Source organism: Schistocerca cancellata, chromosome 5 (genome assembly GCF_023864275.1).
Source record: "Schistocerca cancellata isolate TAMUIC-IGC-003103 chromosome 5, iqSchCanc2.1, whole genome shotgun sequence".
Taxonomy (NCBI): Eukaryota; Metazoa; Arthropoda; class Insecta; order Orthoptera; family Acrididae; genus Schistocerca; species Schistocerca cancellata.
The window spans coordinates 249645532-249669202 of NC_064630.1; positions in this window are offsets into that span (position 1 = coordinate 249645532).

Below are 23671 nucleotides of genomic sequence, written 5' to 3' on the forward strand. Positions count from 1 at the left end.
CTTTCTTGTTGCCCCTTGCGCCGGACGTCAGTGGCTGGAGCTGCCTCGTACGCTGCTAATTAAGAGCATCCCGCCCCCACGCTTTTCTCGTGCCTCGCCTTTTGCTCATTACCCGCCTAGAGTGGAAGTCGTTAAGCGGAGGATCTTGCCGGATTTTGGCTACCTCTTAACGGAAATGTGACTTAGTTTTCGCCGAACAGTGCCCTGCTATCTCTCTGTACGACGTGACTTCCGCCTGCAGTCTTGCACAGGCAAGACAACAAAAACGAAGAATATAGAAAGAAAGAGTTTCAGCAAATGAAAATACACGTTTTCGGGGTTTAACTGTGACAGTGCAAAAACATGGCTGTTCCTAGGGTAAATAAAATCCTCGACCATTAGAATTTTTTTCTGTTTATATTACGAAATTACTCTTAAACTATTCCATTACATTTCGAGCATGTAGCCGTAGAAATTCCGTTTCTTCAACTGATATTTCGTCCCTATTTTATATGAATGGTGTCTCTTCCTTGCGACGTACATGTCCGAAAGAACAGACACCATCCATATCTGTATGTCCCAAAGAACGGATACCATTGATTCGATCAGCAGCTATATTCGATTCATGACGAAAGAAACATCCGTCATGTAGCTGCACTGGTGCACTGACCGAACCCAATGGCGACAGATGAAAATTTAGTGCTGGACCGGGAATCAAGCCAGCATTTCCAGCTATATGCGATCATTCGACTGAACTGTATTCCCACAAGACTTTACATACTGTTGTGCATCCGCACTGGAATAGCGTAACGCAGTCTGGTATTTATATATTATAAATGGATGGTGTCTGTTCTTTCGGATATGCATGTGAAACATGTGAAGAAAATAGCTTTAATAAACAAAAATGAGATAAGGTCAAAGGAATAGATTTTACTAGCGTTTAATGTCTGTGTTATTCTGTTCCTGTGTGTGTGTGTGTGTGTGTGTTTTAATACTACGCGGGCGTACTGAAAAGTAATGCCTCCGAATTTTTATGTGAAAACCCTTAAGGCTTTTTAAATGAAAGAAACATTATTAACATTCTACATTTTTATTGTTCATGCGTACTATTTGCAATTATATAGTGCAGCAATCAGTCGTCCATTTTTAGATTTTATTACGCAAATCCAGGTTTCGGCTGGTAGCTAGCCATTCTCAATGCACTATTTTCTATTCTCAATGCATGTAAGTCCCTGTTGTTCGGCCGTCAGTCACAGTTCTTTATCCTCTGACGCTACAAGGTTCCGAATTGTAGCGTGTAACATGATGGCGTGTAACGTAACTACACTGATGAGCCGAAACCTTATGACGACTTGCTTAATAGCTTGTTTTCCCGTCTTTGGAACGAAATACATCACTGATTCTGCGTATTGGGGAGACGACCGTTCGCTGGTAGATTTGTGGAGATATGTGGCATTATATGTCTACGCATAGGTCGTGTAATTCGCGTGAGTAACGGGCCGCTGATTTGGGTACGCGGTGATGGCATCCGACAGCGACCCAGATGGGTTCCATAGGATTCTGCGAATCTGGTCACCAGGACGTCAACGTAAGTTCACTATAACGTTTTTCAATTGACTGTAGTACGGTTCTGGCTCCGAGACACGGACAATTATACTGTTGGAGGTGACATCGCCGTCGAGGAAGTCATCAAGCATGAAGGGATGCAGGTGATTCGCAGCTGTCGGCGTGCCTTCGATTACTACTACTACAGGTCCCACGCAATCACTGGACAATGTCTTCCATAGAATAAAACTGTTCCCACCAGCCATGGTCCATGGTGTGCTGCACGTTTCGAGCCGTCCTTCACCTCGATGACTACGTTTGTGGGGACGACCAGAGACCTAGTGTAGCAAAAATGTGATTCACCCGAAGTGCCGACTCGTTTCCATTGATCGACGGTCGAATCCAGATGGTCCCGTGCCCACCGCAATCGTAACTTACCATGCCGTTCGGTCAGCATATGAACACGTGGGGCTGATCTGCTGCACAGTTCCATGTTCAACAATGTACGATGAAGGTGTGCTCCGAAATACTAGCGCGTACACCAGCAGTGTGCTCTTTCGGCAGAGGCGTCACAGATCACCACGTGTTCTACTTTACAGAGCAGACAAGGCTTCGAACCCCACGTTCTGTAGACAGTTGTGGACGTCCAACCATTTAGCGCTTGGTGGTAGTTTCACTTTTCTTCTACCTCTTTCCGTAGATGCTGACGACAGTAGCATGCGAACATTCGACCACCTTCGCCATTTTCGATATAGACGTTCACAGCCTCTGTGTAATGTAATCTGCCCTTTGTCAAAGTCGCTTATCTCAACGGATTTCTCCATTTGCATCTCATATCTTCGCTATGGCGATCCCCCGACCGTGTCTGCTCCACTTACGTACTTTTGTTACCCCGCCAAATGCCCGCAACGCCACGAGGTGGCATCCATCGTCGCGATGGGCAGTGGTCATAATGTTTTGACTTATCAGTGTATGTCTCTGCGCGAGAAATAGCTTGCAGTAGTCGAGTTTCGAATTCGAAGAGTTTGGTCCCACACGGAGTATCGTCACCTTCTGTACGAAAATGCTAGACAGCGCACGAGCGCTGCGACATCTGCAACAATCCAACTTGGGTTCATTGTCATCGATCATCTTCCAGACAGTCCCGACTTGGCCCCATCCGGTTTTCATCTGTTTCCAAACAAACTACGCCTTCGATGACTTCACTTTGGTAGTGATGAAGCAGTGCAAGCAGAAGTGATGTCATGGTTCAAATGGCTCAGAGCACTATGGGACGTAACATCTGAGGTCATCAGTCCCCTAGAACTTAGAACTACTTAAACCTAATTAACCTAAGGACATCACACACACCCTTGCCCAAGGCAGGATTTGAACCTGCGACCGTAGCATGTGACGGTACAAAGCCCCGGTACTAGAAGAATATTTCTAGTATGCAAGGATTGCTTTGTGGAGTGCGAGCGCGCTAGATGGTGCGCGATCCGCGGAAGTGCGGGGAGCGCCCGCGCGAGATTTGCAATGGTCGGTCTCTGCGGCCAGGCGACCACGTGGCCTGCAACTTGGGGCATTGTTTGGTTTTTCGCGCATTACGCGAAAACTATGTATGTTACGGTGAAGAGCGATGCTGCAGTGGATTGTAGTCAGCAATATGCACCTTCTGAAAGATCGGTCTTTATTTCAAGTCATGAGATGCAAAACTTATAGTAACCTCAAAATCGGTTAATATCACGAATACTGAAAGATTAATAAAAATAGTAAATAACAACTTACAGGGATGAGCGAGCCTCATTAAAAACGTTTCGTCATAGCGGATCGAGTGCCGTAGTCATATGTTAAGATTCATAAATAATTAAGCCCGTAAGGAGCAATAAACAAAGTTTGAGGGAAAATTGTTTATAAAATTCAATAGAAAATTCATGATGTAAAGAACGACACTATTTAATATTTTGGGTGGCATCACACGTATTTTAAACTAGTTAAGTTATACTATACACTTAACTTGCAATAGTTTTCATTGTTTACAAATTATTATTAACATTTATCGCCCATAATTAATTAGTTATTATAGATATTAAGATTTTGAGCAGCGCAATGTGTAGATCGCTATAGATTACCTGTAAAAACGGTGCTATATGCAGTTCTATGTTAAAACTTTGCAGCACAGATGTCAACAAACAAATTTGCGCTTAGTGGTGAAATTTTGCAAAAACTAAAACTTGATTTACGGGCGATAGAATATTCCTAGAAATTAATATAACATAGTAAATAAGATGTACTTTTTAGCGCGGTTCTGATGGTGTACTTATTTCAGTCGAGGGATGTATGTATCAAAATTTGTAACCTTAACTGGTGAGACTGGTACTTGTATAACCGGGGGGTTGACGTCGGAGCCTATATATGCGAGCGGCCATCTTGGCCAGGGGTCAATCGTTGGTCAGTAGTTTTGTAGGGTGGATGGTGAGCGAGCCCCACTTGAGGGTGGCCCATGTGGTCGTTCGAGAATTCTTTTTCACTCCGATTTATTTCGACAAAGAGTATTGTTTAATAGTGCAAGTGTGCAAGCACTTATTTGGTGAACTGGAAGTGCTACGATTATTTGTGTGAGTACGATTTACAAGGTATACATCGTCGTAAGTGAACATGTGGCGATCTGTGATTTCGCGCCAGGACTGTTAGAACAAAGAGGACAGTGGGACTTGCGGTTCTGTTCGAATTGATTGAATAACTTTTCGTTTATAGCAGCCTACATTACTGCTATTGGGGGCTCGGAGTCAAATTATTACTAAAGTAAAACTGTAAACCATCTCCCCAGTGCTAATTTCATTGTGTGAAAGAAAAGGACAACGCCAATAAATAGTGATTGAACTGTGTCGTGAAAAACTAATTTTATTATAATAATCGCCTAATTTTTGTTCCTTAGCATAAACTGTACTTATGTCTCAGTGACTAATTAATTTAAAAAGTATAACAAATGCGCAGGTGTGGAAGTGTACTTATGCACCAAGTGTGGAAATCAACCCCTGAGACTTACGTGAGAGCCAAAATTTGCAATAAAATTTTTAACCACGCCGTCGTACACATTGATGGAAAAAATCGTAGCATCAAAAAACAATGTAGAGCAGTGAAATTTCGGGAATACATTTGTCTAAGAAACATATTTAAGCGATTAACATAACAAGATCACAGATTAATGTAAGCGCGAGATAAGCCATTGAAAATGTGAAATGCTGGTATATTAGTAACTGGTGTAACCGCTAGATTGTTGAATGCAAGCATGCAAATGAGCATGCATAATGTTGTACAGGTGCCGGATGTCAGTTTGTGGGATGGACTTCCGTGTCTATTGCACTTGGTCTGACAATACAGGGACGGTTAATGCTGTTTGTGAATGATGCTGGAGTTGTCGTCTGATGCTGTCCCACATGTCTTGGTTCAAATGGCTCTGAGCACTATGGGACTTAACTGCTGTGTTCATCAGTCCCCTAGAACTTAGAACTACTTAAAGCTAACGAACCTAAGGACATCACACACATCCATGCCCGAGGCAGGATTCAATCCTGTGACCGTAGCAGTCGCGCGGTTCCAGACTGTAGCGCCTAGAACCGCTCGGCCACACCGGCCGGCTCCCACATGTCTTCTATTGGATACATATCTGGTAATCGAGCCCGACAAGGTGACATGTAGGGCATGTTAGGTTACAACAGCGTTACGTGGGCGATCGTTATCCTGCACTGGAATGCTATTCCTCAATAGCAGCACAACAGGTCGAATCATCGGACTGATGTACAAATTTGCAATTAGAGTGCGTGGAAAAACTACGAGAGTGCTCCTGCCGTCATACGAAATCGCACCCCAGACTGTACCTCCAGGTGTAGGTCCTGTGTGCAGCACACAGACAGGTTCGTTGCAGGCGCTCAGCTGGCGTCTGTCTAACCATCACGTGGTCATCACTGGCACCAAGGCACCACCAGTTTTCATCAGAAAACACAACAGATCTCCATCCTACCCTCCAATGTACTCTCACTTGATGAATGAAGTCGCAAATGGCGGTAGTTTGGTAGCACACTAGAGGGCTACTGGCTCGGAGGTGTCCTTGAACTAACTGATTGTAATAGTTCGTTAGGTCACTATGGTGCCAAATGCTGCTCAAATTGCTGCTGCAGATGCAGTACGACACCAGAGCGAGACATTCGCCGAACACGACGGTCTTCCCTCTCATAGGGCGATGTGGCCGTCTGGAGATCTATCGTCTTAGGACCATACTTTTTCGTGACCACAGCTGCCAGCAACCATGCACAGTGGCTACGTTGAGAGGTGGCATGAGCCCCCTCTCATATTTCTATCTTACTCTGAGTAATTCGATTTTCCTCTATAAATGCATGCGGTGAAAAGTTGCTATTCCTTCACATGCGGACTTCCCATGCAGTGTCTCTCGTCACCCGGGTGGTCTGGTGACAGGCGGGCTCTTCTGATCTTGAAAGGGTTATGCCGACGGGTGTGAGGGAGTCGAGTGGATGCTTTCCAGATGCCGACATTGTCATAAGAGCGGGAGCTGCACGCCCACAGGGGCCTGACGGAGCGGTTGGGCTAGAGATTCCGTTACTTCACAGAAACTTGGTGAAAACACTTTCTGGCGGGCTACCAGCGAGGCGTGGGAATGACTTGTGTTCCCAGGCAGTCTTAGCGGGCAAATTCCCGCGGTTTCTGCAAAATCATAACTGTGAGTGGCTTGCTCAGGGGATAGCTCCGTGACGTACCAAAATCGGCGCAGAAATTGGCGCCAAGTATCTCCATTGGTGGAATAGTAATGCGTCGGCAATAGAGTGGATTTTTCCACGGGTTTCGAGTTGCCGATTGGCACGTTTTAATCACGGCTACTGTCGTGGGGGCGGGAATGTTCTGCGTTCGGCTTGTACGGATGCTCTTGAGATAGTCGGCTCTCGCCTTTCGGTCGGAGTAGGTTACAAGACTGAGCTCTCGCTGCTCTGGACAGCCTGCCTTCCGTTGGCTGTCTAATATACCTCCATTTAATTGTAACTGTTTGACAAAGTTGCTGAAGTTTCGTCTTCAGCGTAACTTTTAGAGTGTAGTTGGCAATTGAGCGTCCTGCGTACAAGCGGCCTATATTGTCTGTCTTGAGCAGTTTTGGCTAAAGTTGACTGTATCGGAGTTACTGTGTGACTTCGCTTGTTAAAATCAATCACTGTACCGTCAGTGATTGTGTAGCGAGCCTTCTTCATCTCCCTTAGAGGCGTATTTGTTTTGCTAGGAAGTCTTTAGTCTGGAACAACCAGATCAGGATAATTTGTTTCGGGCTATACTCGCGACATTGCCATCACCACGACGGGATGTCGAAGCAACCAGCCATCGCCTCCGGTATGCCAGATCGTGTCCTTGCAGTTAAGAAGACCGATTGGTAATGTATGTCCGCAGCACCGGCAGATTAGGGAATTTTGCTATGTGACCATCAGAGCTCAGCAGAGCGCGCCTGTTCCCGTCTTTTATAACGTGGTTCTGTCTTGGGTGTTCATTGTCTGAGTTCTCACTACTGTAGCAGCAATTAATGTTGGGTTGGCTGGGTGCTTCTCTTAAGATTGAGTTGCAAGGAATTGGCTCCACATACCACTTGGTCATAAATGTCACAATCTAGTTTATGGACAACTTCACCTTCACAGCATTTATTTGAGCATTCAGTTTGACGTATTGTAAATGTTTCATGTGTTTTGTTTATTGTTTTGAGTCTAGTCATAATAAATCAAATTGTTATTTTGGACAGAACCTTTATTCTGTTGATCGGTAGAGCAACCCATTAATTTCTCACTACCTTAAAAAAACTTTCCTGTATCGAATTAATTTCTATCAAATTAAATTATTGCAGGTGCCACACTCTTTTATACTCCACTTGCAGGGTCGATTACAGTCAGTTCTCGTTTCTTCTTAATCCATGTGCAACAGCAAAAGTCGTAGTTAGAAAAGGTGGGTCTTAAAGCATTATTTCCATATGAAGATTCTAGAAGAATTTAATGTTAAATACATTGCTAGCCCCGGCACCTCGCAACGTTCCTGCCAAGTCTTTCTGCTGTATTGCAGGAGTAGCATCCAGCATCACGTAGCCCTCTTACATGACCTCTTTCAACTCAGCGAGGTGTTCATAATGGAGTCTTTGCCGGCTTAAAGGAATTTTTGATTCTGGAAACATCCCCCAGGCTGTGGCTAAGCCATGTCTCCGCAGTATCCTTTGTTCCAGGAGTGCTAGTTCTGCAAGATTCGCAGGAGAGCTTCTGTAAAGTTTTGAAGGTAGGAGACGAGGTACTGGCAGAAGTACAGCTGTGAGGACGGGGCCTGAGTCGTGCTTGGGTAGCTCAGTTGGTAGAGCACTTGCTTGCGAAAGGCAAAGGTCCCGAGTTCGAGACTCGGTCCGGCACACAGTTTTAATCTGCCAGGAAGTTTCATTATTTATTACCATCAACTCACCATGTTCAGTCTTAAATGTAACTAACGACTACTACAGTACACCGTGTATATAAAGCAAATCTGATTTGCATCCTCATGGTGGTGCTACAAGCTTAACTGTTGTGCGACTGGCGCGAAATCTTAATAGACATCCGCTTTCAGATGTAAAAACACGCGTACCAACTTTCGTTTATGTCGCACAACTTCTTCTTTCTGTTGCGAATTTTTTCCTTTAGTCTATTTAAAACATTTCATGGAAATTTGCAAGTTTTGCAGCAAGCTGTGCGTTAGTACTATTCCAGTAAACTACACACTTTTTTAAAAATATTACGCCTTAATGGACATTTGGGGTCACTTATTTTCGAAATCTGACTAAATGTTGTCACAAACCATTGAGCAGAAAAATATAAACCTTATGTTGACGCTTACTATCATCGTAACATGCTGTTTCTGGTACCTAGTTTCCCGTACACAGTCGAAATACAGACTAGAACTGTCGATATTTGTAATAATATCGTGAGTCCGATGTATCGATATTTAAGAAATGTCGTTAGCAGCCCCAGAAATATTGAGAAATGTATCGATATATCGACGAAAAATGTATCGACCGCACTGGCCTATAAAAATATCGGCTTCACGTTGTAAATATACTTCCAGTTTTAGAGCTGTGTACAGGGTGTTTCAAAAAGGACTTTACAAATTTAAAAATTCATATAAATTTATTGGAAAAGGATATAGAGCTTGGTTTAGTGTAATTTTGTAGGGAAACACATCACGTTTTTTTACCTAAAACTAAAGATGTTGTGTTTGGCTTCGGTTGGTTATCCTGCACACATCCCATCAGAAGTCAATTTCTTCTTCTTTAACATTGCAGGTGTAACTTGCTCAGTGGCGGCGTAAATTCTTGCTCTAAGTTCAGGTAGAGAAACCAGCACAGGAGATACAAACACGATATCCTTGATGAATCCCCATAAAAAAAAGAGTGGTCTCAGGTCTGAGGAACGTGGGGGCCATACAACTGGCGCAGCACATTCAATCCATTGACCTAGAAAGCGGTCACTGAGAAAACCCCGGATGTCAGCCAGGTAGTGGGGTGAAGCACCATTTTGCATGAAGTAAACATTTCTTTCGTAGTCATCTTCATGGATCTGCGGTATCAAAAATTGTTGTAACATATCTAGGTACACTATCCCGCTGATGGTTCTCTCACGGAAAAGAAAGGGGTCGTACAATTTGTTCTTGCTCAATTCACAAAAAAAAAAAAAAATCATTTTAAGGCTATCACGAACATGTTGCAGTGTTTGATGTGGATTTTCACCGTCCCAAATCCTACAATTATGAGTGTTAACCTTGCCACTTAAGTGAAAAGCCGACTCGTGAGAAAAGATGATCTTATCCAAGAAATGTTCATCTTCATGTAGTCAGTGTCTTTTATTGCTTGCACGATCGTCGATCTGTACCGCTTCAAATGTAGACGGTTTCTCATCATACGCCAAACAGTTGTATGTGAGACGTGCAGTTCGCAAGATGCATGCTGGGGTCGATTTCGTAGGGCTGTTGACAAAACTTTGCCTCATTCGCTCAACGACGTCGTCAGATGTGGTTGAACAACTTGATGATTTCCCATGTCTTATACAGCAACCTGTTTCTACAAAACATTTATGCCACTCGTAAATAGTATGCCTACTAGGAGGATCTTTAGCGTACTTGGTAAGGAAATTACGCTGAACTGTTGTCGTCGACTTCGATTCTTCAGACCAAAAAACGCTCGGGTCCAGTGAAAGCAGCCATGTTTAACGCAACTGCCACTAGCGATCCCTACGGTGCGATTCGGCACTAGCGAACTACGCGGGACAAAACTTCGTATATTTTCCTACAAACTTACACTGCAATCACCCCTGTAGGTACTATGAATTAATTTACATGAATTTTCAAAGTTGTAAAGTCCTTTTTGAAACACCCTGTATTGAAGTATTAATTTATTATTAAATATTCTGTACATTAACAAACTAGCACCCTGCCTATCATTCTTATAGCAAGAATTGAAGGGAAAACACTGCACGTTCACGCTTGGCGATAACCACTTTGCTAGCAATGGTAATTGTTTGTACTTGGTACAATAAAAGGTGTCCAATGGGCCCCTTACTCGGTTTCGTGAAAAAAAAGTATAATATAAAATAAGAATATCAGTTCTCGATATTGCCATTTTGATGCCGATATATCGGGAGAAATATATCGCCGATATAATGACACTTTTTAGGGAAAGTATCGATGTATCGATAATTTATCAACAGCCCTAATTCAAACCTCCCAGCATCTACATGTGTGGCAGAGAATAAGTCTTGTTCGACTGCAATTTCCTTCATTTTCTTGTTCGAACTGCGATTGGTATGCATGAGAGAATACAATCTGTAATTCTCCGTACGAACTTGAATTTATCTGACGTGCCTGCCGTGGTCATTCAGGAAGATGTTCAGTCTTCTGGTCTGGTGGTAAAGCACGTGCCTCAAAGCAAATTGTCGCGAAATAGAATCCTAATCGGACCAGGGAATATCTAAATCTGCTTTTAACCTAGCCGCCCTCACTTCTCAGTGCTGTGAAGATTCACCAAGACACACGGTTCGGGTTGCACGTGCAACTGTACGTCTCTTTTCCCCGGTGGGATCAGTGGGGACAGGTAAATCGCCAAAGTGGCGTCCAACTGAAAGATTTGTACCTGGCTCTTCAGCCATAAGGAATGATTGTTACTTAGCGAGTGTATGTGGGGGGGAAGCAGTATCTTTTCAGACTTTTATTGGAACATTCGCTGTCGGAATTTTAAGAATAAACCCAGTACTGAGTTTCTGGGATTATGCTCGTTGATGCGACCCCTTCAACTTTTTTAAACCTAGGAGGAGAAAAAAGCTAAGGTATCTATATTACACGCGAAAAGTTGACACTCGGCACGGTGGCTGATGGGAGCGATCGCAAATGCGTTTCCCATTTACAGTCGCTCCCACCAGCAACCGCCCCGAGTGTCAACTTTGATTGCGCTTTTAATAAATGGTACGTTGGTATTCCTTCCAGATGTCGTCGCAGCCAATCTCTCAGCCTTTTGAAACTTAACTAGAATAACGACCTGTACAATATTATTGAAATCGTTCAGAATGTGAATGTGAAGAACCACAGACATAAATAATACTCTTATAAGGTCGGATTTTAAAATGAGTTTCGAGGAGGCACTGCGTTCATTACCATTCAGTGATGTAATGTCTCTTCGCTTCCGTATTCAGTGTTAAAGAGGTTAAGGCGAAGTGTGAAATTATCTTAGACTAAAAAGGATTCAACTGTCTGAGGGTCTCGCTGAAAATGACAGAAGTGATGAAAGCAAGGAAAAGAGTGGAAATGAAATCGCTTGTGCAGAAAATGTGCCACTCGTGTGCAGGCCTACTTTTTTCAGCGATGTCGATTGTGCTGTTCCTGACAATTGGACAAAGAAACAGAAAGAAAATTTATCTGAGGAGGATGAGTTGTTGATAGTAAAAAACAAGAAAATAAGATGCGCATGTTGTACGAAAACTGGGACACTGGAACCTGAAAGAAGTAAACAAGAAATCAATATTTCGCAAAAGTGGTAAGCAATTTCAGTGTCATGCTTTGGAGAAAGCAAAACAGATCAGGTGAGATTTGTCATAAAGAATATCTTTAAACAGTAAGTTCAGCCAGCAAAGCTGCTTTGAAAAGATCAATCGCGGTAAGTGAAAAATCTTTAGATCTCTCTATATTAAGCACTGGAAAATGACAAGTCATTAGCAGGTTGTGGTTACAGAACTGCGTATAAAGTTCCCAAAAGGAGTCTATCGTTACATGATTTCGAAAAGGTTGTTCATAAGTTAAACGGAGTGGACGTGGCTCGTATTCTTCATTCCAGGTTTGCATGTGTCAACGTATAAAGCCATATTACCGCAGAAATGAAAGCCGGAGTCGAAAACAATGTAACTGAATCACATAGCAACCTTTCCTTGATACTTGATGAAAGTTCAACACTCAGCCAATTGTTTTCACGTATTATTTATGTTCGAACAGTGATATGATGGAGTCATCAAATATTTTCCAGATTTGACTGAAATAGAGTGCTTTACAGATGAAGGTAAATTCAATACTGAAAGGAATAATTTAAAGACTTCAGGTTTTCACCAAGTGTTTTGGAAGAAAATCTCATTTCAGTTGCTAGTGATGGTGCAGCAGTTATGGTGAGGAAAAAGAAAGGTCCAATTGAACTGCTCAAACAAGCTTTCCACAAATTTTAAGTTGACACTGTTCTTGCCATAAGTTGGAGTGATCTGTTAGTGATGTGATAAGAGAAGATTTTTCTCCAGAAATCAATCATTTTAAATCCTTCCTGGATATTCTGTACACCTTCTACCGTAAGTCACCCAAAAATTTCAGAGAACTAAGAAGACATACAGAAAAGCTCGAAACCTACCTTCTTAAAACGGGCATTCTTCGCTTCTGGCTTTATAATTGTTTCAGCAATTTGGGAAAATTAGTTTCACAGTTTATAATGCTGAGAGTGGTAGAAGCAGAGACAACACTAACAGGAAAATGTGTGAAGGTCCTCTAACGAAAACCATCGGTATTGAATTTTTGGATCTGCTTTTCAAGTGTGGTACGCTACAAGAGTAGTCTGACCTTAGTTTCGAACTGTTGCCTCGTGATATCACTCTTCATGCTGCTAGCAGAACAATAAAAACACAACTCAGAGCTTTAAAAGAGAGCAAGATAAACAGAAGCCCATATTACAATGAGGCTCTCAAAGCAAAGGAACAATTAGAGTTCAAGGGCATTTCTGTTCAGAAAGGAAATGAAAAGAAGTGTATTGCTATCTCTAAGCCCATTGACCTACCATTTTACGACAGGTAACGCAAGCGAATGGAAGATAGTGTCATAATTAGTGAAGATGATATTTCTTCGAGCGCCAAAGAACTGGATCCTTCTTACAGGCCTGACAATATAGCATTAACTTTTGGTGAGGGTGAAATAAAAAAAATGTCAAAGCTTTGTATTTCGTGAAAGAAAAATAGAGGTTTTCGAGAATTTCTAGAAGAAATGAAATATAGAGGGTCTCCGCTTTCTCCGATAAATAAAATTACCTGCTTACCAATATCCGAAAGTGAATGTGAGAAGTGATGTGGACAAATGAAAAATGGTTCAAATGGCTCTGAGCACTATGCGACTTAACTTCTGAGGTCATCAGTCGCCTAGAACTTAGAACTAATTAAACCTAACTAACCTATGGACATCACACACACCCATGCCCGAGGCAGGATTCGAACCTGCGACCATAGCGGTCGCTCGGCTCCAGACTGTAGCGCCCAGAACCGCACGGCCACTCCGGCCGGCGTGGACAAATGAGCCTTGTTTTAATAACAGTACAAGTGTCACTGTACCTGAAGACTATTGCCAACTCGAAGTTCGTCGGACTATTGGGACCTCCTTTACAGACACCTGGCTCCAGACAGCAAAAGTAAGGAGCGGAAGCAGGACAAATACGATAGTGATATTCTGATGTCGGTTTGGAAACTGCTTTAAGTATCCAGGTTCATCTGTAGATACTACATATAAATATGAATTATCTGCTGACTGTACGGTATGCGTTACAAGTATGTTAAGATTTCTTACAGCAATATTTTTCAACTATTAAAAACATTGCCAACAGGTCGCTTAGAGTGCCAATGAATTTTTTTTTTTTTTTTTTTTTTTTTTTTTTTTTTTTTTTTTTTTTTTGTGTAGAAGATCAGCGTTGAGTAAACCTATCTGTGATGTACACTACACTGATGTGGCAAATGTCACGGTATAGCTATATGTACATATAAGGATGGCGGTAGTATCGCAGTGCATTCGCGAAGCTGCAATTTGTACTCGGGTGATTCCGAAGTGATTATAGTCATGTGAAAAGGTTTCCGACGTGATTATGGCCACACGATGGGAATTAACATACTTTGAACGCTGAATGGTAATTGGAGCCAGACACATGGGACATTCCATTTCGTAATTCAGTCGATATCCACAATGTGAAGATTGTGCCGAGAATACTACATTTCAAGTATTACCTCTCGTCACGGACAACGCTGTGGCCACCGGTCCTCACTTAACGACCAAGAGCAGCAGCGTTTGAGTAGAGTTGTCAGTGGTAACAGACAAGCAACATTACGTGAAATAACCGCAGAAATCAATGTGGGACGTACGACGAACGTATCCATTCGGGCAGTGCAGAGGAATCTTGCATTAATGGGCTACGGCAGCAGACAACCGACGCCAGTTACTTTCCTAGCTGCACGACATCGCCCTCAGCGCTTCTCCTGGGCCTGTGACCATATCGGTTGGACCTTGACTACTGAAAAACGAGGTCTGCTCAGATGAGTCCCAATTTGAGTTGGTTACAGCTGATGGAAAGGTTCAAGTGTGTTGTAAACACCACGAAGCCACGGACACAAGATGTCAACAAGGCACTGGTGATCGCGCATAATGATGTAGGCAGTGTTTACATGGAATGGACTGGGTGTTCTGGTACAACAGAACCGATCATTCACTGGAAATGGTTATGTTCAGTTATTTGGCCTTCATGTTCCCAAACAAGGATGGAATTTTTATGGACGACAAGGCGCCATGCCACCGGGCCGTAATTGTTCGCGATTGGTTTGAAGAACATTCTGGACAATTCGAGCGAATGATTTGGCCACCCAGATCGTCCAATATGAATGAACATTTATTGGACATAGTTGAGAAATCAGCTCGCGCACTAAATCTTGCACTCGCAACACTTCCGAAATTATGGACGGCTATAGGAGCAGCATGTCTCATTGTTTTTGCAGAGAACTTTCAACGAACTGTTGAGGCCATACCATATTGAGTTGCTGCAATACAACAGAGATTGAACTGACAGCTCCTATGTCAGTCGTAGACCATCTGCAGCTCTTCCTGCGTTTCATTATGGTTTTATGCTGTTGTAACTTACCTAGCAGCATCGTCTCCGAATAGCCTCATGGAGCTTCCAGCGTTACCCACCAGAACATTTGCGTAGAATTCTATGTCTGCAAATTCAATCTATTTCTCTACCGTTCCACTCACGAACAGTGCGTGCGAAAAGCGAATACTAATACCTTTTCATGCGAGATCTCTTATCTCTTATCTCTTATTGGTAATTTCCAAGAAGCGTTGCCTATCGAACGCGCGGGATCCGAACAATATATAGACCTTGCGTCTCATCTACATCTACATCTACATTTATACTCCGCAAGCCACCCAACGGTGTGTGGCGGAGGGCACTTTACGTGCCACTGTCATTACCTCCCTTTCCTGTTCCAGTCGGGTATGGTTCGCGGGAAGAACAGCTGCCGGAAAGCCTCCGTGCGCGTTCGAATCTCTCTAATTTTATATTCGTGATCTCCTCGGGAGGTATAAGTAGGGGGAAGCAATACATTCAATACCTCATCCAGAAACGCACCCTCTCGAAAACCTGGACAGCAAGCTTCACCGCGATGCAGAGCGCCTCTCTTGCAGAGACTGCCACTTGAGTTTGCTAAACATCTCCGTAACGCTATCACGCTTACCATATAACCCTGTGACGAAACGCGCCGCCCTTCTTTGGATCTTCTCTATCTCCTCTCTCAACCCGACCTGGTACGGATCCCACACTGATGAGCAATACTCAAGTATAGGGCGACCGAGTGTTTTGTAAGCCACCTCCTTTTTTTGATGGACTACATTTTCTAAGGACTCTCCCAATGAATCTCAACCTGGCACCCGCCTTACCAACAATTAATTTTATATGATCATTCCACTTCAAATCGTTCAGTACGCATACTCCCAGATATTTTACAGAAGTAACTGCTAGCAGTGTTTATTCCGCTATCATATAATCATACAATAAAGGCTCCTTCTCTCTATGTATTCGCAATACATTACATTTGTCTATGTCAAGTGTCAGTTGCCACTCCCTGCACCAAGTGCCTATCCGCTGCAGATCTTCTTGCATTTCACTGCAATTTTCTAATGCTGAAACTTCTCTGTATACTACAGCATCATTCGCTAAAAGCCGCATGGAACTTACGACACTATCTACTAGTCGTGGCGGTAAATATGGATACTGTTTACTGTGGTGAGCAGAGGGGCGAAAAAGACGAACGATTACTAAGTTAATAGTAATTACAAAGAAACCTATTAATTTCAGTTACTTTAATCTTCAGTCTCATCTTCTTCGTGGACTATACCGAGGATTGCATACACCACGGGTAGCAATCCTTGTTTCCCGTAACCCTGATGCACTCTAGATATGTTGCTGAGGAATATTGAGAGAGTCTCAGATGGGTGAATTTTCCCATGTAACCACAAACTGTCGAAGCACAGGTACTGGAAGAGGTACAGTTCGTCCCTGTATCCCGGTTGACCCTCTCTTTTAATCGACAGTTTGATAGATTTCTACAAGCTCTCTTTGTTCTGCGTGTGAACAGATGGATCGTCCGAAGAGACAAATTCCACAGATTGATTTACGAATTATTGTTAGAATACTTCGTTCTTCAAAGTTCCGTAGGACTTAAAGCCATCTTCTATAACTTCCGTCCCTCGCAAGACGAAGTCCTTTATGAGATACACTAAAGTTTCCTTGCCCCTCGAGTACACTCCAATTGTGAATATCTTTCGGTATTCCTTTTCAGTGCCTCCGAAGATACAGATGTGTTCAATTTAGTGGTGTTATTTTAGTCGTCGTCCTTGGTTGTATTTCCGAATGGCCATGTGTTATTCGTCTATTTCAAATATCTTCTTTTGACCACTGATAGAAACACTGCCATTAGTGACTGTCGCATAGCAGACTTCTCGACAAAGCCCGAAGTAGTCACAAGCGATGTTTTCTATAACTGAGCTTCGGAAGCGGTCGCTTGTAGGGTATAGTGTCTTGTCCAGCAACTGACTACAATAATGTCCTTTAGATGATCAACATACAGTTGTAGAACCCTGTGTTTTTCCTTATCGATGACCTTCTCTGACACCGAACGTAATACTGCTGAAATAGGAAATCAGCATCGGCGCCTTTCTTACGAAGTATCACGCAACCGTCTCGTCCACTTGATTTTTCAATTGTTTTCGATTATCTGATGACTCTGCAGGACGGTGTAAAGGACAACACCATTTGTAAATAATCTAAGAGGGCTACTCGGATTGTCTCCTAAACCGTTTACATAGATCATTAACAGCAGGTGGCCTATAATAAAGAACTAGTTGTGTTTCACAAGAATGATATTTTCTGAATCCGTGTTGATTGTCCGTTAGTAAATCGTTTTCTTCTAGGTAATTCATAATGTTCGAACATACTATATGCTCCAAAATCCTACTGCAAATTGATATTAATGATAAGGGAGTAGTAGGGAGAGGGAGGTATGAGGACAATTTGATATCAAATTGACATGTAAGTTAAGAGGTTGCTCAATGGATTTCCCACCCCCCCTCCCCCCCAACCACGCCCACCCACCACAACTGTGCCCACCCCCGGCCCTGGATGATGTCGAGTGTTTTCCTCTCCCTGCTATTGGGTTCCAGCACCCTCCCCACCCTCCCCTCTCCATCCCCTCCCCCATGCACCATATTGGAAGTAATTTTGGTGGGAATTTCGAATTTGGAGGGAATTTCGAATTTTGATGAGAATTTCTTTGTCCCCGGACTGTGCTGACGTCCGACCCCACGCCCACACAGGACTGGAGGGAATTTAAAATTGGTGCGCCCTTTCTGGGACTCGAAACCTGCTCCTTCTGGATGGAAAGCCCCAGTGCACCCCAACACATGAAAACTGCCCGGTAGCAGGAAATGAAAGTTAGGGTAGTGTAATTTATTTATTTTGGTCAGGAAACCGACGTAAATACCGGCCCTAATTACATAATTAATCATAAAGATCGGTCATAATTACACAACAATACGCATAGTGGCTACACAAGGACTGCCTAAAATCGCAATACAGTTCAAAGAACAGTATCTATGGTTGTTTGAAGTCCCTCCCTCTTTCCATGCATCCACCTATAAGGAGGACATATGCTTTTTCAAATGATCGACTGCTGCGGCCAAGGGCCTCGTGGCATGAGCTTACCGCAGCCACTGTCCACTTTGAGGCGACGGTCCTCCGCCGACACAAAAGCAGGTATAGTTAACTAAACAATAGGAGATGAAAGGACGGCAGCCCCAAGTACAGCTTTTTCTTCTAAAATATAGCGACACAACACCACATGCCGCCCCCCAGCCACAGTGCGGCTGTGTCCGGCGACCACTCACAGTAGATACACCCCCTCCCTCTCTTGCCTACAGCAGTCCGCCATTCTGCGATGGGAAACACTTTTATACAGCGTCAACACAACTCTTTCTTGCAATATGTTACACGTATTTTTCGGAAAGACTGGACCCCTCTGGAACAACAATGAAATTCGGAAGAACGGTCCAGATTGTCCACAGTGTCCTCACTACAATATATCACCGCGAGCACGTGATTGGGCTGCCAGCGTTATCGATGCTGACAAAAGTTCCACATACAATGGACCGCGATGCCTGCGTTCCTCAGAACAAAACCGACGGCTATCCTGACCGCGGGTCGTTTGTCTAAAAGGACAGCCGCGACCTCTTACGGAACTCGGCCACCACGCCATTCTGAGCACTGGACTGTAACATTTGTATTTAACATCTACGCGTCTCCTATAGTCAAGCCTCTATTAAAAAAAGGGAGAAAAATGTCATCAAGACGATAATAAATCTCATCTTTCCACGAATATATGCGCAGTCCACTTTCTTTTAGTTTCATGAGCTAAATCAGTATAGTTTTTACGTTCAACTGCAGGATACAATTCGCATCTCGTTATTTTATGACATGCAGAGAAGTACACTGCCGCTGATTACAGATGATCAGCAGAGACATGTCCACTCTGCATAAAATAGGGAAAAACATGTCCTTTTTTATGCGAAAACTCCCTATCCCCATAGAATGTTCTCGTTATTTCAGAACCGTCATCGGAGTAAAGAAAAAGCTGGAATTTAAACTCCATAGAAAAACATCTATGTCAAGCAATTTCGTTCAGCTTGGCGGACAAATTACACTAGGTGAGAGGGTCTCTCATGTTCAGATCAGTGTCTGTAAATAAACTGTCATGCACGTATGTGTTTACAAACATTTCAGATATCTGAAATAACACCAGAGAATACAATCTTTCACGCCATTGGTTCACATGTCGAAAAAAACACCATCATTTTACTTTCGACAACAAGAAGCTGTAATTCAAGAGATCACAGCTGTTTTGTACTCCATGGCGAGTCCCATTTTACCAGTGCAATGCTACATCATACCAGTGTTTACGAAACAAATCGTGAGAGCCTGTTTTGTAACAGAACATCCTACAAGATTTTATCATGTGTCTCTCTCTTCCGGTACATTGAAACCAATTTCCGTCTGTGTGCTTACATTTGAGATTTTTGAAGTATAACATACCTCTACCGACATGTCTGTAAAAGTTCTATCATACAGCAGCGGATTCTCGCATGTTTCACACAATCTACTCACGTCTGAAAAATAACTACTATCATTTCTAGGATCCACAACGAGCTATAATTCAAGCGATGTCTACTTAATAATTAGAGGTTATGTACTATGAAATAACATCTTTTTTTAAACACGCAATCGTGACTATAGTAATTAAAAATACAATGATGATTCTACGAGAATAGATACAGCCGATTCCTATTAGTTTTGTGAGCAAAATCAGAGTAGTTCTGAGAGAACTATCTGCATAAAAACTTTAACCAGTTACAGTACTCCTTGTAATAGGACCTCCTGTAAGACTATACCGTGTCTTTCTCTCTTCTTATATACTGAAAAACAATTACCATCTGGGTGTTGTCATTGAGCATATTGCATATACACATATCGCTCCATTGGAACTGTGGCCAGTGTTCGAACTCGTTTGCGTAGATCTGCACAGGGAACACACACATACTTTATAAGCCTGCTGCTCCTAGCGAATCTATCACGTATCCCCTACTACTAAGTACAATACTTCACCAGTTACTGGATGCTGGCGATACAAAACAACACTGAGCAAAAATCAGCGATGGGTGGACGTATCTCATAAGTTTCCTTTCTGCGAGTGGTACCACTGTGTCTTACAATGAGAGGTGTAATCGTCGTACAAGCTGCCAAACGTTAAAAACACGATCGCAACGGCTATGTTACTATCACAAGCGGTCTTGCTTCTACAGGTGCTCACAAGTATTGCTAACGATATCTATGTTAAAAACTATAAAAGCCTTATAAATCGAGATATGGCATTACCTCTAAATGAAGTGGTTTTTCAACACAAATACCTCAACATGGAATATAGACAGTGATCGCCAGAGTGTGCATTAGCAGACCAACAGTGCTGTTACACGTTTCTGACGGTGCAAGCTCGTAATAAACTCACCAAATTTAGAAAGTGATTTGGCTAAGAAATGTGGTATGATGCTGGTATTTGCAACTTCTTCATGCTGCCGCTAGATACTTCTCCAGTATTTGTAAAACATTCTGTCTCGATACCACGTCAGAGATTCTGCAATATATCGACTGGTTTGTAGGCGATGTCTAATTGAGAATGATCACATACAGTTGCTGGTGAGCTGCTTGTACATGTGGTACAGCTACCAACACTTGGCGCAAATGCACTGTATATCAGGTCGGGTAACACAGTATAGCACTGTACTCGAATGTATCCATTCACCTTCACCCACATATTATACAGTTGCAGTGCGTTTGCCCTGTTTCCTGTATGTCTGTGTCTGTGTCTGTGCACGTGTCATGGATGGCCCGCATGATGCGGTCTTCCGACTGGCGGAGCCAATTTCGAACATAGAAGACATCTTTGGATGTAATGCATGGTTGATCCATCTTCGAGCCCTACCCCAGATGTGACGTGTGGTGGATGCGTCTCTGAACATCACTCTGGATATAATGCACGGCAGACCCACACTGGAACGTTAACATGGATGTGGTATACTGTGGCTCTGCATCCAAAAATCACTCTGAATATTTTACTTGGAGGATCAACCTTCAAACCCTGTCCTGGACGTGGCATATTGTGGATCCGCATCCCAACATTGTTCCGGATATAATGCGTGGCAGGTCCACACTGAAATGCCAACTCAGATATACTGTGGGTCCTGGGAGCCATCCGTGACACATGCACAGGCACAGACATACAGAAAACAGAGCAAACGCACTGCAACTCTAAACTCTAGAATATGTTGGTGGAGGTGACTGGATGCGTTAGAGTACAGTGGTATACTATGCTGCCTGACCAGAAAAGGAGTGCATTTACACTAGGTGTTGGCAGCTATACTACATTTACAAGCACTTTTAGAACAAAGAACAAGTGATGTCATGATTGCATGGATAGAAGTCACATAAAATCGATAAAATTATGAACTACGAAGGAAAATACACCGAAATGCATGGAAATTGAAGAAGTACTTGCATGTCTTCTAGCTGGTGTAGAACAATTCTTGTTAAAGGGAACATGTATGCGACAGCAAGAGGAATATGGGAAAACATTAACCAGGGAAACAGTCATTTTTTTCGTCGAAGTAGCATTCTACTGTATGTCTATTGAGGTAACAGAGATACACACGAGTTGACTGCTTTCCTGGGAAAACAGAGAACCATCTGTCTCTAAACTTACTTGCATCTGCGTTAAAGGATGACAGAGAGTGGATGGAGTGATCGGTTAAGATGGACTTGTAACCAGGTACGATTTAGTGGTGGATTGATGATACATTCTAGAGAGAGACGGAAATGTTGCTGCATTTCATTTGACAATTTTTTCCGTTGTTCTGTCACAAACTCGTGTTCCGTGCCTGACTTAGAGCACTGTCTACTTGCGATTGCTAACAGCACCCCTCTCATGTATGATGAAACATGACCATCCTGTTCCGGCACATCCCTCTATACAAACGAAGATTTATACGACGTACTCTGTTCCCCTGTCGCATCTTGGGCATAAAATTGAATCTTTAGCTTTATAAGTAAAGCGATTCTAAGTTAGCGACAGGTGTTTTGAGGTACTGCAATCCCCACGTACCTATACATCTGCTTGACAGATGTCCTGTTTACGGAGTTGGTGGCGGTATGACGAATAGTTTCAAATGTCAAACGCCGTTGCTATGAGTTTGTCTCTTTCTTTGTAAGCGGTATTCTCCATTACTAACCATCATTTCATATATGGGACTGATGCGGGCATAGTATAATTTCTGAACCGTGAACGGATGTGAATAGTGAGCGCTATATACCTCTGGGAACATATATTGTGCATGTACAACACAGAATAAATGTTTTAATGAAGAAGTTTTTTAATTTTACAGTTTGTCGCCATAATTTATAGTAAAGAAACCTGCAAGGAGATTGCGTTTCATGCGCTGGAAATATATTTCTTACACTGGAATCTTAACAGCGTTGCATTCCGCACGACTAATAGGTCGGAATCATTATAGCTGTTTTATGTGCAGAAGCGTGTAGCCTTAGGAATGCTTGTGTTTATGTTTTGTCTTACCAGTATCTTCTTGGTACTGATCCTAGGCGCTAGAACAATACTCTAGAATTGATAGCGCAGTTGATTTACATAAAATGCTTCGAACTCCGTTTGCCTGGAGCTCCGCCTTGCATAAAAACCACCCGTGTCCTTCTTCTTCTTATTATTCGTCTTCTTCTTAACAGTCTGCTACTACATCACGACACTTTCGTGTCTGCTATTATACACCGATAAAGGTTGCTAACCTCCTCGACATGCGTGCATCTGGAGAAATCTTGTGTTCTTGGAGGGGTGCGGAACAGCAGTTACGGACTTGGCATGCTCTATCCCTTCGCAGGTCTTCTTCTGGTCAGCTGCAGTGGTGCCAGGCGGGTTGGTCGAAGACAGTGGGAGGAAATCTTTCAGTCTGTAACATCCTAAGAATGCGAGAATGCCTTGTGACTCCCATCTGCTTAGAAAAAGATCGTAAATTACGCGCTATGCTCGAAGTGCTACAGATATGTAGATCGCTGTCTGATATACTTTGATGTACACTACTGGCCATTAAAATTGCTACACCAAGAAGAAATGCAGATGATAAACGGATATTCATTGGACAAATATATTACACTAGAACTGACATTTTCACGCAATTTGGGTGCATAGATCCTGAGAAATCAGTACCCAGAACAACCACCTCTGGCCGTAATAACGGCCTTGATACGCCTGGGCATTGAGTCAAACAGAGCTTGGATGGCGTGTACAGGGACAGCTGTCCATGCAGCTTCAACACGATACCACAGTTCATCAAGAGTAGTGACTGGCGTATTGTGACGAGCCAGTTGCTCGGCCACCATTGACCAGACGTTTTCAATTGGTGGGAGATCTGGCGAATGTGCTGGCAAGGGCAGCAGTCGAACATTTTTTGTATCCAGAAAGGCCCGTACAGGACCTGCAACATGCGGTCGTGCATTATCCTACTGAAATGTAGGGTTTCGCAGCGATCGAATGAAGGGTAGAGCCACTGGTCGTAACACATCTGAAATGTAACGTCCACTGTTCAAAGTGCAGTCAATGCGAACAAGAGGTGACAGACGTGTAAACAATGGCACCTCATACCATCACGCCAGTATGGCAGTGACGAATACACG